General features: G+C 47.5%; 1 long non-coding RNA gene across 1 annotated transcript; it reads right to left on the reverse strand.

Annotated features, from left to right (window-relative positions):
* Positions 1 to 1,353: 1,353 nt before the first annotated feature.
* LOC121137237 lies at positions 1,354 to 14,734 on the reverse strand. The gene is made up of 5 exons (XR_005874476.1): positions 14,558 to 14,734; positions 7,191 to 7,306; positions 2,417 to 2,581; positions 1,721 to 1,915; positions 1,354 to 1,444 (listed from the first exon to the last, which is right to left on the reverse strand). It is a non-coding gene; the product is annotated as an uncharacterized LOC121137237 (long non-coding RNA).
* Between the last annotated feature and the right edge of the window lie 501 nt (positions 14,735 to 15,235).

The following is a 15,235-nucleotide window of genomic DNA, read 5'->3' on the forward strand; positions in this document are numbered from 1 at the left end:
TGTCACTGGACGGTCTCCAGGCAGAGGTGGAGGGCAGCTGAACTGAATTAAAGTTAAAAGTTAAATAGTAAAGTTAAAGATACAGAGGGAGAAAGAGGAGAGCAGGGAGAATACAGTGGGGGTCAAAGGACAGAGACTGAGACGAGAGAGAGGCCCTCTGTAGCCAGGGTGTTCAAATCCTGGCTCAAAGGACCACTTATTCCTCACGAAGCCTTCAGTGTCCCCACCCCCAGTCCCTGTCGCATGCCCCAACTGTCTGCACCTGCCCCTTGCAGGGCATGGGTCAGATGGCTGAGCTGAGCAGTGACATTATCTTCCTGATCAGGACATATTCGAGGGCAGAGCAAAGTTTTTGGCATCTTTTGGTCATTGAGCCCCTGGTCCTCCCTTCTAGCTCTGGGGAGAACCCCAGAGGGCCCTGGCCACCCCTGATGGGGAGATGAGTTGCTACACAGCCCAGGCCAGAATGGATGGGGGAGGCTACTGGCCAGGTCAGAAAGGGGTGTGTTCTTGGAAGTGCAGGGCAGTCCCTAAACACCATCAGTCAAAGGAGGCTCAGAAGTGTCCGCAAGGCGGGGCTCCAGAAAGCAAGAGGCATGGTGCTGAGCCTGCGGACGGAGACAAAGGGCTGTGGAAGACCTTTGGGCTGGGGTGTGACTCACAGCTTTGCTGTGGTCACTGGACTTGAGCTTAGTGGTCTGATAACAGACCTTCCTTCCAGGTGGCCAGAGGCTCAGGACCCCAGTAAGGTTGTTAGCCACTCAACATCACAGAAGCCCGGAGGGTGGTGCCAAGTTCATCTCTTCTGAGGTCAGGCCCAACCACACACTGACTGCCTCAGGTGGTGCGCAGGAAGGCAGGGGCATCCTAGACCCTACACGGTGGTCCACCATGATCTCTACTAGGGATGGATATTTGCTGGGCAACCCAGCATGGAGATCTGTGACTTCCGTATCTTTTTGCTCCCATGGGGACTGGTCCAGGCCCTAGACATTAGAAAGCCATCTTGTTACCCTGTGTCCTGGGGGTGACACTATTCAGGTCTGATCCCCCTTAAATCCCTCCAGTTGAGCTGCTGTTCCTTCAATAGCTGAAAACCATCTTGAGTTGTTTCTGGCTTGTGTCTTTGGGAGTCCCTAGGACTAGGTCTCTGTTCCCATGAAAACTGCTCCAGAGTTTGAGTCCATAGGGAGATGGCCTTCGAAGAACTTGGGAAGAAGCCAGGCTGGACTAGACTTCTCTCCCCCTTCCTTCCTTCCCCACTGCTGCATCATGAGCCTGCAGGTGTGGGGTTAGCGTGTCAAATCTGAGCAGGTCCTAGCCCCATTACCGAATCACTGTGGAGCTACTCACGTGCCATTCCTGTGCCACGATTCCTCACTCAGCTGTTCCTTCTTCCGGCTAGACGACCAAAGTGTCTCAGAGCTCCAAACCTGTCAATCCCCTGAAAGAGACCTCTACTTGAGATGTTTTTCAAAAGGAAAGGACAGAGCTGTGCACTATCTTTGATGTCCCCCAGTCCCCAACAGTGCAGCCTTGTTTTGTCCATGGGTGGGGTTAGCATGATGGGCCACCTCTCCTTCCTGGCTTCAGAAAAGAGTAAATGCCACCACTGGCTCGAGAAGAATTTGCAAACTGCAATGAACGGTGTAAATATTTACACCAGCGTCTGCCCCATCCTCACCCTGTCCCACAGTGCTGGGTGGTGTCGTTTGTTTACCTGCTTCCTCCATGTCCTCGTCCTCAGTGTGGCTTCCAGCTGTTAGGGCTGTTCTGACTTCAGAGCATGCAGGAGAGCCAGCCCTGTGCTCACTGCCTTCTCTGTGATGTGGGACAGTATCACTCCCGTCTCAAACAATACTGTCCCAATATGTTTCTCTCTACTGCTGTGACAAGACACCGTGACCTAAAGCAACTTGGGGAGGAAAGGGTTTATTTTATCAACTCCTTACCCTTCCCCTAGTCGCAAAAGTCAAAAGGGAACCTGGAAGCTGATAGTGGTTCCACACACTTTTAATCCTAGTCCTTGGGAGGCAGAGGCAGGTGAATCTCTGAGTTTGAGGCCAGCCTGGTCTACAGGGCAAGTTCCAGGACAGCCAGGGATTTGCAGAGGAGTCCTGTCTTGAAAAGAAAAGAAAAAATGAAGGAAACTAGAGGCAGGAACTGAAGCATAGAGAAACACTACTTACTGGCTTGCCTTCACTCTCAGGCTCACACTCAACTGGTTTTCTTATACAATCCTGGCACATCTGCCCAGGGGTGGTACCACACATCAATCAATGATCAAGAAAATATGCTCACAGGCCAATTTGTTAGACACAATACCATAATAGAGATTGCCTCTTATATGTTAACAAAAACTATGACATTCTACCACACGGCAACTATGACATACACATACCCCTTTAGTCCATACCTTTTTAATTTCTTGTCCCCAAGATCTCATGTTAATATCACAATATGAAAGCAGTCCAGGTTGGTCATGGTGATGCATGCTTTTAATTTCAGTACTCAGGAGGCAGTTGTAGATGGATCTTGTCAGTTTGATGTCAGTGGTCTGAATTACAAGTTGCAGAACAGCCTGAGGGTACATAGTGAGATCCTGTCTCAAAAACCAAACAAACAACCCAACAAACAAACAAACAAATAAGCAAACCAATAATTCTACTTTTTAGTTCCATAGTGTTTAAAATTTTCAAGACTTTAAAGTCCAAAATCTCTTTTAAAATCCAAAGTCTCTAGTTGAGGGAGAGAACTGGGGAAATAAAAAATCCAAAGTCTCTTAACTGTGGGTCCCTATAAAATAAAAAAAAAGTTATATATCTTCTTATTCCACAAAGGAATAATCAGGGAATTCACAATCAAATCAAAGCAAAACCAGCATTGAACTGCATAAACCAAATCTTGTAGCTCATTGTCCAGCATCTGAGACTCATTCATGATCTTCTGGGCTCCAAAGGGCTTTGGCAGCTCTTCTTCTCCAGCTCTGCCATCTACAGCACACACAGCTTCTCCAAAGGGCTCATGATGGCTCTACTCCACCCTTGCTACTCTCTTTGATGCTTAACCCACCAGTCTAGCATCTCTGATACCCTGGGATCTCCACTGCAACTGAGGTTACACCTTCACCAATGGCCTCCTTGCCTCTCTTTGGGGGCTCTTGTCAGACAGTACCAAGCCTTAGCTGCACTCCATGACCTTCAAGACCAGCACCATATGGGAGACTCAAATACATTATTTGCCAAATTCTTCTGTATAGCCCTGGTTCCCCTGAACCACAGTTTCTGTGTGCTGACCCTAAGGAAATAATCCCAGAAGATCTCAGTGATGCTCTGTGTGTGTGTGTGTGTGTGTGTGTGTGTGTGTGTGTGTGTGTGTGTCTGTGTGTGTGTCTGTGTGTGTGTGTGTGTGTTGAGTATATGTCTTGTGAGGCCAGAAGAGAACTGGAATGGCAGGAAGTTGGGTGTTGGAAACTCAACTGCAGCCTCTTAAAAGAGCAGCAAGTGCTCTTAACTGTTGAACTGTCTCTTTGGACCCTCAGCTACCTTTTTGGTGTAGGCCAAAGACTCCAGCCCAAGAGTGAAAGCACCAGTAGTGGATGGGTCCTTCCATATTAATCAACAAATAAGAAAATGACCAACAGACATGCCACAGTGAATCTGACAGAGGCAATTCCTCAATTGAGGCTCCCTCTTTGTAGGTGTGTCTAGGTGTGTGTCAAGTTGACAAAAACTAACTCCAGACTGCTGAGGGCAGAGTTTAGGCACCAAGACTCAAGAGATGTGTCCGAGGTGCTTAGTCTACCTGATGCTTAGCTCTTGACTGTGTTTCAGAGATCGTGAGTGTGTATGTTTCTTTGTATGTGTATGTGTCTGCACGGTCAAGTGTCTCTATATTAGTGTGGTGCATTTTGAGAGGGTTGCGAATTGCATGTGTGTTTCTATGAATATGGAGTGAATGAACTAATTTATACAAAACAGTGACCTATACACACTAAGTCCTACTATACATGGGTCATTATGAAGACTTGGGACATTTATTTTCTTTATTTTTATTTTTTTAAAAAATCAAGTAATAGGAATCCTTGAAGTGCACAGTTTGTCACGATGATTTTGCTGATTTCTGAAAGTATATACACTCATAGCCATGGTCTAGATCAGTCTTCAAGCTTCAGTTTCTCCATTCTGACTTCTTTCAGTGATCAGCATGCCTGGTTTTGAAGGACAGGAACCTGTGCAGGGTGCAACCTGTGTCTGGTGTCTTCCTTGTAGCCTATTGCCCAGGAGATGAATCTATGGGACCCTCAGTAGTGCTTCCTTTTTTCTTTAATTTACCATGTGGCACTAGTTCCTTGCATGAAATTACCCCTGGTATTTATACCCTCTCTGTTGGTAGGCATCTACTGGGTTGCTGGTTCGGGCTGCTATGGAAAGTTTCTATGGAAAAAACAAGCAAACAAAAGAATGCCTGCAGACCTGTGCGCTACCTTCATTTCATTTCTGTTACTGTGATAAAACACCATGCAAAACCAACCTTGGGGACAAAGGGTTTAATATCAGCTCTCAGCTCAGCTCTCAGCTCTCAGCTCTCAGCTCTCAGCTCTCAGCTCTCAGTTCCAGGCAAGGAAGTCAAGGAACATGTACTAGCTCCTCACTGTTGTAATCACCAGAGAAGACTGCTTGGACATAGGTTTAAGCCAATAGGAAGTCTTTGTTAGTTGGCCAGCAACTACACTGGATGTTCAGGATCCCAGTGTAGCACTGAGCTTTTCTCAGGGTGAGCTTTTAAGGGCAAAAACCATGTTCTAGGTTGACATACTTCAGTTAACAAGAACAGTTAGCCAGAAGTGGAGCTACGGAGGTTAGCACATTTTGAAACTTTCCCAGAACTATGGACTTTGATGGATTAGGTCTTTGTTTTCGTTTTGGCAGATGATGCTGTCTAGGTGCTGAGTTTTACAGCCTGAATTGCACTTCCATCATAGAGTCAGTTTGCTAAGGTCTCAGGCTCTACTAAGGTCTGGGGTCCCGTTGAACCCCCATGCTCTTTCCAGGGAAGTGTGTTTGACAGCATCCCCTCAACCAACATTCATGTGCTCCCCCAGATCGTATGTTCCCCTGAGTAGTCAGTGACGGTAGTGGTTAGTGTCATAATCTGGAACCACCTGGGAGAAGAACCTCTGAGATTATCCTGATTACATCAACTGATGTGGGAAGACCCGCTCACTGTGGGCACCAATCCCCGGGTTTGGGATCCTGGGCTGAGTGCGAATGGAGAAAAGGAGCTGAGCATAGGTGTCCATGCATCCTGTCTTCCCTGGATGGGCAGACTAGTTTCCCCACAGCAGCTGCTGGCATGGGGTTTAAGCCTTGAGATGTTTATGGGGGATAACAATGCCAATGAAGCATGCCGTGGAATAAAGAAAGTGATTTTTAAAAATGGAATAAAGGAAGTGATAAGTAGAACTGACAGGTCAAAGATTTGGTTAGCCTGAGGGAAACCAACCAGAGTAGATGTCTAAGCTCTTCCCCAGTCAGCCACCAAGTGGGCCTTGGCAAACCAAGCTGAAGGAGTGACTGCCACACTCCCCAAGTGCTGGGATTAAAGGTGTGCACCATACCTGGTTTTTGTAGCACTGGGGGCCAAACCCAGGGCATCCTGCATGCTAATCAAGTATTTTACCCACTGAGTCACATCTCTGGACGCTGAGTTATCTCTCGCAGATGTATTGTAACATTTTCTATCAAGCTGTTTTAAGAAATCATCTTTGTTGGGCCATTGAGATGGCTCAGCACCTAAGGCTCTTGCCATTCAAGCCTGGCAACCTGAGTTCAATCCCCAGAACCTCTGTAGAAGTCAGAGAAGATAACCAACTCCTGGGGGTCATCCTCTGACCTTCACATGTGCTGTGACATCCTTACATACACATTCACACATGTGAACATTTAATTATAATAATATTTTTAATTAAAGAAATATTTGTCTACACCAACGTCAAGAAGACAGGTTTCTTTTCCTTAAAAGAGTTACGGTTTTACCTCATATCTATGACCTATCTTAAATTAGCATTAATTTGTGCTATGATTTTTTTCCCCTCCATGTGAATTATCCATTCCAGTTAATACCATTACAGAGAGTATCCCTCTTGCCTTCACTGTAAACCAGAGGACTGACTATATATGGGTTGCTTCTGGGATCCTGGCCTGGCCTGCAGGTCCATTTGACTCTGCCTGTGCTGTCATTCCCGTGGACTTATGAAAACTCCTGACATTGGGTAGTCCTGTGGGCATTGTTTTCTTTTGGAATCATCTTGTATCTCATGGGTCCTTCAAACAGCAGCATAAAACTTGCAACTAGCAGATCAGCTCCTTGGAATTGTTTTCTGGGCTTTGGGTTGGGTTTGTCGGGCAACTTGGTGTCATTATTAATGTTAATAATGTTAGCATAATTAATGTTAAGTTGACTGATCAGTGAACACAGAGCCTTGGTTTATTTCACTCTTCATTTTCTCCTTGGTGCTCGGTAGTTTCCATCACTGAGGTCCTGTGCTGCCTTTATTAGGTTTACTCCCTGTATTTGATGATTCTGGGGGTTGAAGATGGCACACCAACAACGTTTCATTTTCTCACTGTTGCTAGGACACAGAAATGTAATGGGTTTTATGACGATTAATTTTCATAGCCTGTAGATTATTAAGGATTTTTCCATACACAATATTATCATCTGAAGTAATGGCAGACTGTTTCCTTTCCAATCTTTCTATTTTTACTTCTCACTTTGTGAAAGGACCAGTCCTCACTAGAAACATTGATAACAGAAAGCTGTTTGCAGATCTGACCTTAGGAGAAAAGCCGCCACCAACGATGCTGTTAGCTGCAAGTGTGTGTGAGTGTGCACGTGTGCATGTGTGCCCATGTGTACAGTGTATACCCTTCTGCAGGTTAAGAGAATTCTCTCCGAGCCTCTGACAGTTTTGATTCTGAAGGATGGTGGACAGCAACAATCATCTTTCTGTGTCTTCTGATTCAACTCTTCCTATGCCTAAAGCTCTCCAAAGCAAGAAGTGGCCTGCGGCTGGTCTCAGTCCAGATGATACGCAGGGAGACACACCCAAGTGAGGTGGTGAGCGGAGGCTATAGGAGGATGGGAGATACCCAAAAGACGCTAGTCAGGGATACTTGCTCACTTACCTCAGGTCTCTGTACTCCTTCCTGCTCTGCTCGCTCCTAGCAAGGTCTTGGGATCTGATTTTGAAATGAAAAATGGGGCCTCTTCTGAAACCCCAAGCATGCACTGAGTTGGGCATCTGGAGAGGACACACAACACAGTTACTATCCATCTAGGCTCTTCGTTGTTCTGCATGTCATCTGCTGGGAAGCTCTTAGGAGGGACCAGAGTGGGGCTGGAGGGACCAGAGCGGGGCTGGAAACAGCCATCTGCCTCTCTGCTGCCTCCATGGCTTCCCTCTGCCAAGGACTAAAGCGTTCATCCAGAGCACAAGCAAGGCAATAGCCATGGAAAACGAATCAGATGACCCCTCCAGTCCTGCTACCCCACCACCCGTGTCAGCCCTGGCTGGTCGTCTTGTGGATTCTTGGCTTTCCTAGTGTGGTCTGGGAAAACTCCGACACTTTCCTTCCAAAGCCCTGGGAAGCCAAGAGTAGGGCTGCTTGGGGCCATTTCTGTCCCTGGGTCTCTTTTCAAAAGACTTTTGGGTTGATGGATAGAGATTGTGGCTTGTGGGCAGTGAGAAGAGAAGGCCTATCGGACTGTCAGATTTTTGACTTGGTTCAAAGATTCAGACCTCTGCAATTCCCACACTGGATGCCTCAATTCACTGGGATGAAAGTTTAGCTGTAAAAACAACAAACAAAACAAAAAAACTGGCTATAACGGCTGTTGTTTCTATCTCCTTGTTTAACCTCCTTCATTGCCTCCTATAGCAAGTCTCTGTTCCAGCCATACTAGGTGGAAAGCTAGGAGCCTTTGCTACAAGTGGCAGACACTGATGGAAAGTAGCCCACCTTCCCCAAAGAAGTGAATTTATTGGCTCACAGATCTAAACTGTCTATGGAAATCAGCTGCAGGTGTGCCTGGGTCCAGGCGCTCAAATACTGTCCCTCCATCTTTGATCCTGTTTATTCTCACAAACATGTCCTTTGAGGTGGTAGAGAGAATGGGTTTGTTTCCTTTCTGCATGAAATAGAATTCTCAGGGAATGTTGGGATTCTCAGCTCACCACCAACATGGAACATCAGCCTCCCTGGCTGCAAAAAGTCTGAGATTGTGGGAAGGAGAGACCCTAGGGGGGAATGTGGTGTTACTCTTAGAACCACGGGAGTAAGGTAGACAAAACCTCCAGGTTCCACCTCTCCTCACCACCCCTGGCCTTGCCTTTGTCTGTTTCATTTCCAGAATGTTCTTTTTCCCACACTTAATGCTTCCCTTCCTTCAAAGCCTGCCCTGGTGCCAGCCTTTCCTGGCTTTCCAGTTCACAGAAACCCCCTTCTTTGAACTCACCACTGGCCAATGATCTACTTTGGCAGGCATGTTCAACCTGAGGCTCATGGTTCATACGTGGCTGTGCACAGCTATGAATTTGGCTCAACATAAAATTGTAAACTTACTTAAAACATTATGAGGTGTGTGTGTGTGTGTGTGTGTGTGTGTGTGTGTGTGTTGTAAATCAACTGTGCTGTTCTTAAGTGAACTTGCTAAATGAAAGTATAATGACCCACCTTGTCAGAGGTTTGGAACCCCCAGGTACAGACCATACCTTCCATGTTTCGTGCTCTATTTTGTTTTGGTATGCCATTATTAGCCATAGTTTTTGAGCAGGATCCCAGTCTAGCCTAGGCTGACCTCCAATTTTCTATGTAGCCAAGGCTAGCCTTGAACTCCTGATTCTCCTGCTTATACCTCCTGAGTGCTGGGTTTTATATATATATATATATATATATATATATATATATGTATATATATGTATATATATATATGTATGTGCTATGTCCAACTCATTCATTTCTTTTTAAGTGAAAACAAACTTATTAGATCATTTCAATCACATCAAAATAATGCGTGATGCCCAAACAAATGAAAAAAACACGAAGATGAAGTCTTGCATTACCCACAGAGCCCACTCTGCAGAGGTGATGCAGCTCTAAGGTTGGAGTAGAAACCAGCAGGCATGGATTATTTTCCAGGGTAAGAGAGCCCAGTGGGAAAGAGTCCATGGGTTTGAGCTCCTGTAACTCACAGGAGCTCAAAGAACAGAAGCAGAGAGTGGGGGGTAGGGAGGGATGGCCACCAGAGCCCTCCTGGGGACCACACAGAGATGGCCGGCTTACTCCAGTGAGGGGAGCCCTTATAGAACTGTGACCAGCTGTAGTTCCCACACTAGATGCTCAATCCACCCGGAGCCTGAGAATCCTGCCTGGCCCATGCCAGACACAATGCTGATTTGGCCAAAGGAGAGAGCTGGAGGGGTGGACAGACCTGATGGGCTGTAGGGGCATAAGTGGCAGTGATGGCAATGCTCTGGTGTAAAGTCAAGGTTGGAGACCCAGGGGGAGGGGTTTGTGTGTTCCTGGTTTTTGTGTGGACTGTGCTAACTAATATGGGAGCTGGTACAGAGGATATGGTCTCTATCATGCACAGGAATGGACTTGAGCTCACAGACTGCATCAGCTTCCCAGGGCGTGGTTCTGATTAGCAACCTTCAACCCTACTCAGAGGAACATCTTCCAGCTCAATAATGCACATGGTGATCAACGTGTAAGGCATATTGATTGAAGCCTCCTGGGAAACAGAGCATCCCACTCCACAAGGTGACCTGCCACAGTTTCCCTTCCAATCTACCCTGAGTGGACACTAAAATTGTTTCTGCGATGCATGTTTAGGACTTGGTTAGTTGCCAGCGTTGCTTTGATTCTCTGTCTTGTTTCCAAGTGTCCCAAGTTTAGAAACAATGTTCTCTGGGCATTGCCTCTCAGTGCCTTGCTTTTCGGTCACTAGATGGCGGTGTTGCCCAGTATCCCCAGGGAGCTCTTGAGAGACACAGAAGTAGGGCTCTTCAAATCATTGGGAAAACCATTCAGGACCCCGCTTCAGCGCCCAGAGAACTTCCCTAGAGACCTGCTTCCCATCAGAAGATGAGTGGTCAGGAGGAGGGTTTGGGGATGGCTCTTTGGGCAATGGCTTCTGAAATTGAGGGGTGGAAGGCCTGAGAGTCACCAGGACCCACCAAATGATACTGGTGGGCTTTCAGAGTCTCTCAAAGCCACAAGTCCATTAGAAAGTTAAGTTGAAAGACTTCTAACTTAAACTTTAGATATGAAGAAAAATAACAACAAGGAGACGCACCAGTGAGCCGCTGGCTGCATTGTGCAAGACTGGCTTTTCACACTGGGTCAGGATGAGAAAACAAAATGACTACGTAAACTCTGAGGACAACTGTGTCTGCAAACTTGGACAAACCTGGAGCATGTACACAAAGTCTGGTAGAGTCTGAGAGCTACGTTCCTTTGTATTTTCAAAACTACATAAACCAAAAACATTGGATGAGATAACCGTGTGCCTTGGAGAATGCTAAAGAACTTGGTATGGTGGGAGTCATCACTCCCCAGAACCCTGGTGCTGAGATCTGCTGCCTGGGCCCTGTTACACTGCAGGGTTGGGCATGAATAGTCCTTGGATGGGAGGCAGATCTATCCCACGTCTTTCGTGGGCAGAAGAACGTGTTACAGCCCAGGGAGAATCTTCATCCTACCTCCGGACCAGCCCTTCCCCTAGGACCACAGAACTCAAGGACTCCAGCTACAGGTTCCAGCCCAGATGACACCAGCCTCAGCATGCTGGGCCTCCATCTGCAGGTTCCAGCCCAGCCTCCCTGACGTCAGCTCTCTCTGCCTTTTACCAACACTTACTCATCCCACTCTATCCCGGGAGCTCCTTCTCCATGCCAGCTTGTTAATTAATCCCTCTTATTTACAGGCCAGCGAGTGATTTACCCAACCACGTGTACTCCCTTGCAAGCCACACGTGCTCCCTCCAGGGCTTCGCAAGCTGGGGGTGCTGGTAGTGAAATGTGAGTTGGAATGTCCTTCTGTCACCTCCATGAGCTTCTGCCTCTGCTCTTTGTTCAGACTGGCTCTGGGGCTGTAGAATGGGTTCCCAGGAAACCCTCAAGCCTCAGGTAATTTCTGACCTGTGTTCAGGTGTTCAGCTAGCGGCCTGCAAGGTCACAAACCATTCCCATCTTCCAGACTCAAATGAGACACCACCTCTTCTTGGGAAGCCCCTTACAAGTCCTCACTGAGGGCTCCACATCAGTGGCTATCTCCCTCACTCTAGGATTTGTCAAACCAAGGGGCCATGGGGCAGTTGGGAACCACAGTAAAGGAGGGGATTTCCCAGGGTGACCATAAACTAAAAGTGTTACCAAGAGTGACACTTCCAATTTTTCTAAACATCTAGATTGATTTAACACACACACACACACACACACACACACACACACACACACACACACACACACACGTTTTTTTGGTTTCACTGTATAGCCCTGGCTGGCCTGTAATTCAGTTTGTAGACCAGGCTGGCCTCTAACTCAGAAAGATCCACCTGCCTCTGCCTCCTGAATACTGGGATTAAGAGCATGCATCACCACACCCTGCTAAAATTTTTTTACATATAAAAATGGTCCATGTGTAAAAGTCAGAGGACAACTTGTAGGAGTGAGTTCTCTCCTTTTACCACATGGGTCCTGGGAATTGAACTCAGGTCACTAAGCTTAGCAGCAAGTACCTTGCTGACTGAGTCATCTCAGTGGCCCAAGAAATCTTTATATTTTGAGTTAAAATGTTGGTAATTAATTTTATATAAAAATATTTCATTGGACCAAATAAAACATCCACAGGTATGGCCACTTACTGACATTCTTGGCCTGTCTCTTTTAGGACATGACTGCTATGGGTGCCCTTAGGTTCCTGCAATTACAGGTGACCAGGGTGCTTGGGGCAGCCATCATGGCTTCCCTTGTTACTTACTGACCGCCCACCAGCGCATCTTGAACCCTGTGCTGCCTAAGGCTATGTCTGGAGCAGGTGATATGCTTGAAACATGAAACCTAAAACCTTTGACACTCCTTCAGTCAGGAAGTGGAATGCATCCTTCTGGTGCTGGGAACCCGTGATGGCTTGACCAATGGAGTAGGTCAGAGATGCCCCCGTTTATTTCTGGACTCTGGGAATCCAGCTGCCTTGTCCTCAGAAAAGTCCAGGCAAGCTGTGAAGAGACCCTGTGGAGCAGATCTAGGACTCTCCTGCATAGTCTCCCGCTGTGATCCCGCTTCCACCTCCCTCCACCCAGTAGAAAATTGCTGTTACTAAGCCATCTCAGAAACAGACCTTCCAGGTACTGGTCCAGCTATCCCAGCTGACGTCACATGGAGTAGACTTCAACCTTCTCCTTAAGTACTACCCATGTTGCATATTCATAAACAAAGAAATGAATGATTTTTTGAGACAGTATTTCATGTGGCCCAGGCTAGCCTTGAGCTTTCTATGTAGCCAAGGATGACCTTAAACTCCAAATCCTAGCCAGGTGTTGGTGGCGCATGTCTTTAATCCCAGCCTGGTCTACAAGAGCTAGTTCCAGGACAGCCTCCAAAGTCACTGAGAAACCCTGTCTTGAAAAAACAAAAACAAAACTCCTAATCCTCCTGCCTCTACCTTCCTGAGTGCTGGGACGTACCACACACCTAATTTATTATAGGGTGCTGGGGATTGAACCCAGGGCCTCATGCTTGCTAGGAGAGCATTTTACTGGCTGACCCATAGCTCCAGTCTATAAATTAGTAGACTTCTAAAGCTCTGAGTGCTGGTGCTGCTTGTTACACAGCAACAGATAACTGGACCGTGAAAGGCAGCGCTAGCCTGGCTCTATGGTCAGTGCTGGGATTTTAGGTCCTTTTCCCTCCTGGATTTGTTTTGCGTTGAGAAACAAGGTTCAGTCTTGACCCCCAAGTGTTAGTGGGAAGGTAGAAGGAACTTTGGGGCCACTAGACCGTGAAGTAGCATTGTGACCTTGGAAAACGGGCAGGCACCGAGGAGGGAAGCATCAGGCCTTGGACCTGAAGCCCAGCCAATGCTATCCCATCTTAGGTCTGCACATTTGAGTATGCCCAGGACAGCTGGTCTGTGAGGACAAAAAAACTGGAGAAGGCCTAGCCATCCGTCAATGGGAGAAAGCTGTGTGCACTGTTGTTTATTTTTAGGCTATAAATGAATGGATTCAAGCCAGCACAGATCAAGTGGTGGGACTCAAACAACAAGCTTTAACTGATTCATGCCACAGAGTGCCGTCTCCGTAAAACCTGAGAGCAAACAAATCAATGATGTTATGGATAGATACGGATGTATGTGTTCAAACAATACAGGAGGGTAAGCTTGTATGTGTGCAGGGGTGAGTCCCCAGGGCTGGATACCTTGGTGTGTGTGTAGGGGTGACTCCCTGGGGCTGGGTACCTACCTCTATAATGTGCCAGGAAGAGGAAGAATGTGATAGAATTAGAGCTGTGTACAAAACTCAGGCATTTTTTCTATTAGTTTTTGTTCTTTTCTACATGCTTGAAATATTCGGTAACTTAAAAGAACAGGTTTAATCAAGAGAAAGATGAAGTCCAGGAGGGAAACCTCTCCCAGGTGTGATTCACCTGAAGGCCTGACTAAGCTGGCGCCTCCATCCTCCTGGCCAGCATGGTAGAGTTTGTAAGAAACTCAGGTTCCCACCATGCCACTGGGGGGGGGCAAATGAGTGTGGAGTCTCCTGTCCTACCACAGCCCAGGGATGAACACTGCCCTTTGCATAGTTCCTTCTGGGGGCCATGGGCCTGGTGAACTGGGCATCTGGGTCTCAAGGTGCCTGGCACCACAGACTAATCATTGTGAGAAACGGGTTTGGGGTTCCTCGTTTGCTACATGGACATGCTTGCTTGTATATCTCGGGCTTTCCTAATGTGAAGGTGACCTCCTGTGGTTCTGAGAGGTAACCAGAAGAACTGCCAGGGCCAGACAGCAAAGCCATGAGGAAAAAGATAGGATGACGCAGCTCACTGGCCCTCAGGAGGTCCTCCAGACTCCCTGGTCCATCTGGTCTGGGTGACAGGGCATCGGCAGAGTCCACTGCAAACACAGGCTTCCCAGACCCTCAAAGCAGCTCCCACACCAGATCTGAGCGCCACTGGGGCTGTATCCATCCCTGAGGTCACCTCTCATGAAGTCATCTTCAGCCCATGAGAACACCTGCCACCCTCTGACCTTCAGGATACTCTCAATGGGCAAGACCTCTGCTTGGACTCACTTACAGAGTGAGGAAACCGAGGCCCAGTCTCAGGTAGCCATTTCCTTTCCAGTCCCATTGTCACAAGTGAACGTGGCTGTGTAACCATAGTCCCCAAAGGTTACCCTGACCTTGACTTCTCACACCCCAGATGCAGTCCTCATAAACAATACAGACTATACATTCCCACCCCCAGTTTCCTTTGCTCAGAACTCACAGAGCTTCACCGTTGCCATGACCACAGCTGTGATTGGCTCCTGTAGGTTGCCATGTAATATTCCGCATGTGAGTCTGCCAGTGACCCTTTCACCTGGGCCAGTCCCAGGTTTTAAGGCTACTGTTGACGGGTGTTGCTGCCTAAGCTGGCAGCAGGCCTAGGGAGGCAGGCACCAACTTGCTCCTCGTTTATGAGACGGAAGCAGAATCCTGAGAAGAAAAAACATAGAGGATGCAAATAAAACACGCAGCCCGGCTGGCTTCCGGGGGCCTGCCTTCAGCCAACTTAAAAAGACATGAGTTGAAGGTCGTGCAGCTGAGGGGTCTGTTACTAGACTCCCTTTGCTGGAGGTCACACCTCTGTGTGGGACAAGATAGCAGCAGCTGCCCAGGTTACCACTCTTCAGGGACCTGAGGGCTATTCTTGTGAAAGTTGCCGACTCTGTGCAAGGCTGTGAGGGGTGATTTTTTGATGTCAGAAAGTCCCACACTGCATCTTGGCTCATGCTCATGCCAGTACTTTCTGAGTTTGGGTCTTGAGAGCAGCTATGTGTTGAGTCATTACCTCACCACCTGCGATTACCCGCTTCTGTATCCCACGAATGCCTTAAGCCCATCGGTGGTCAATTTGCTTTCCTGTGTCAGAAGCTTGGCAGCCGTGAGGAAGAAGATTTTCCTC

The sequence above is a fragment of the Mesocricetus auratus genome, unplaced genomic scaffold (assembly GCF_017639785.1).
Source record: "Mesocricetus auratus isolate SY011 unplaced genomic scaffold, BCM_Maur_2.0 Super-Scaffold_100676, whole genome shotgun sequence".
NCBI classification, from domain to species: Eukaryota; Metazoa; Chordata; class Mammalia; order Rodentia; family Cricetidae; genus Mesocricetus; species Mesocricetus auratus.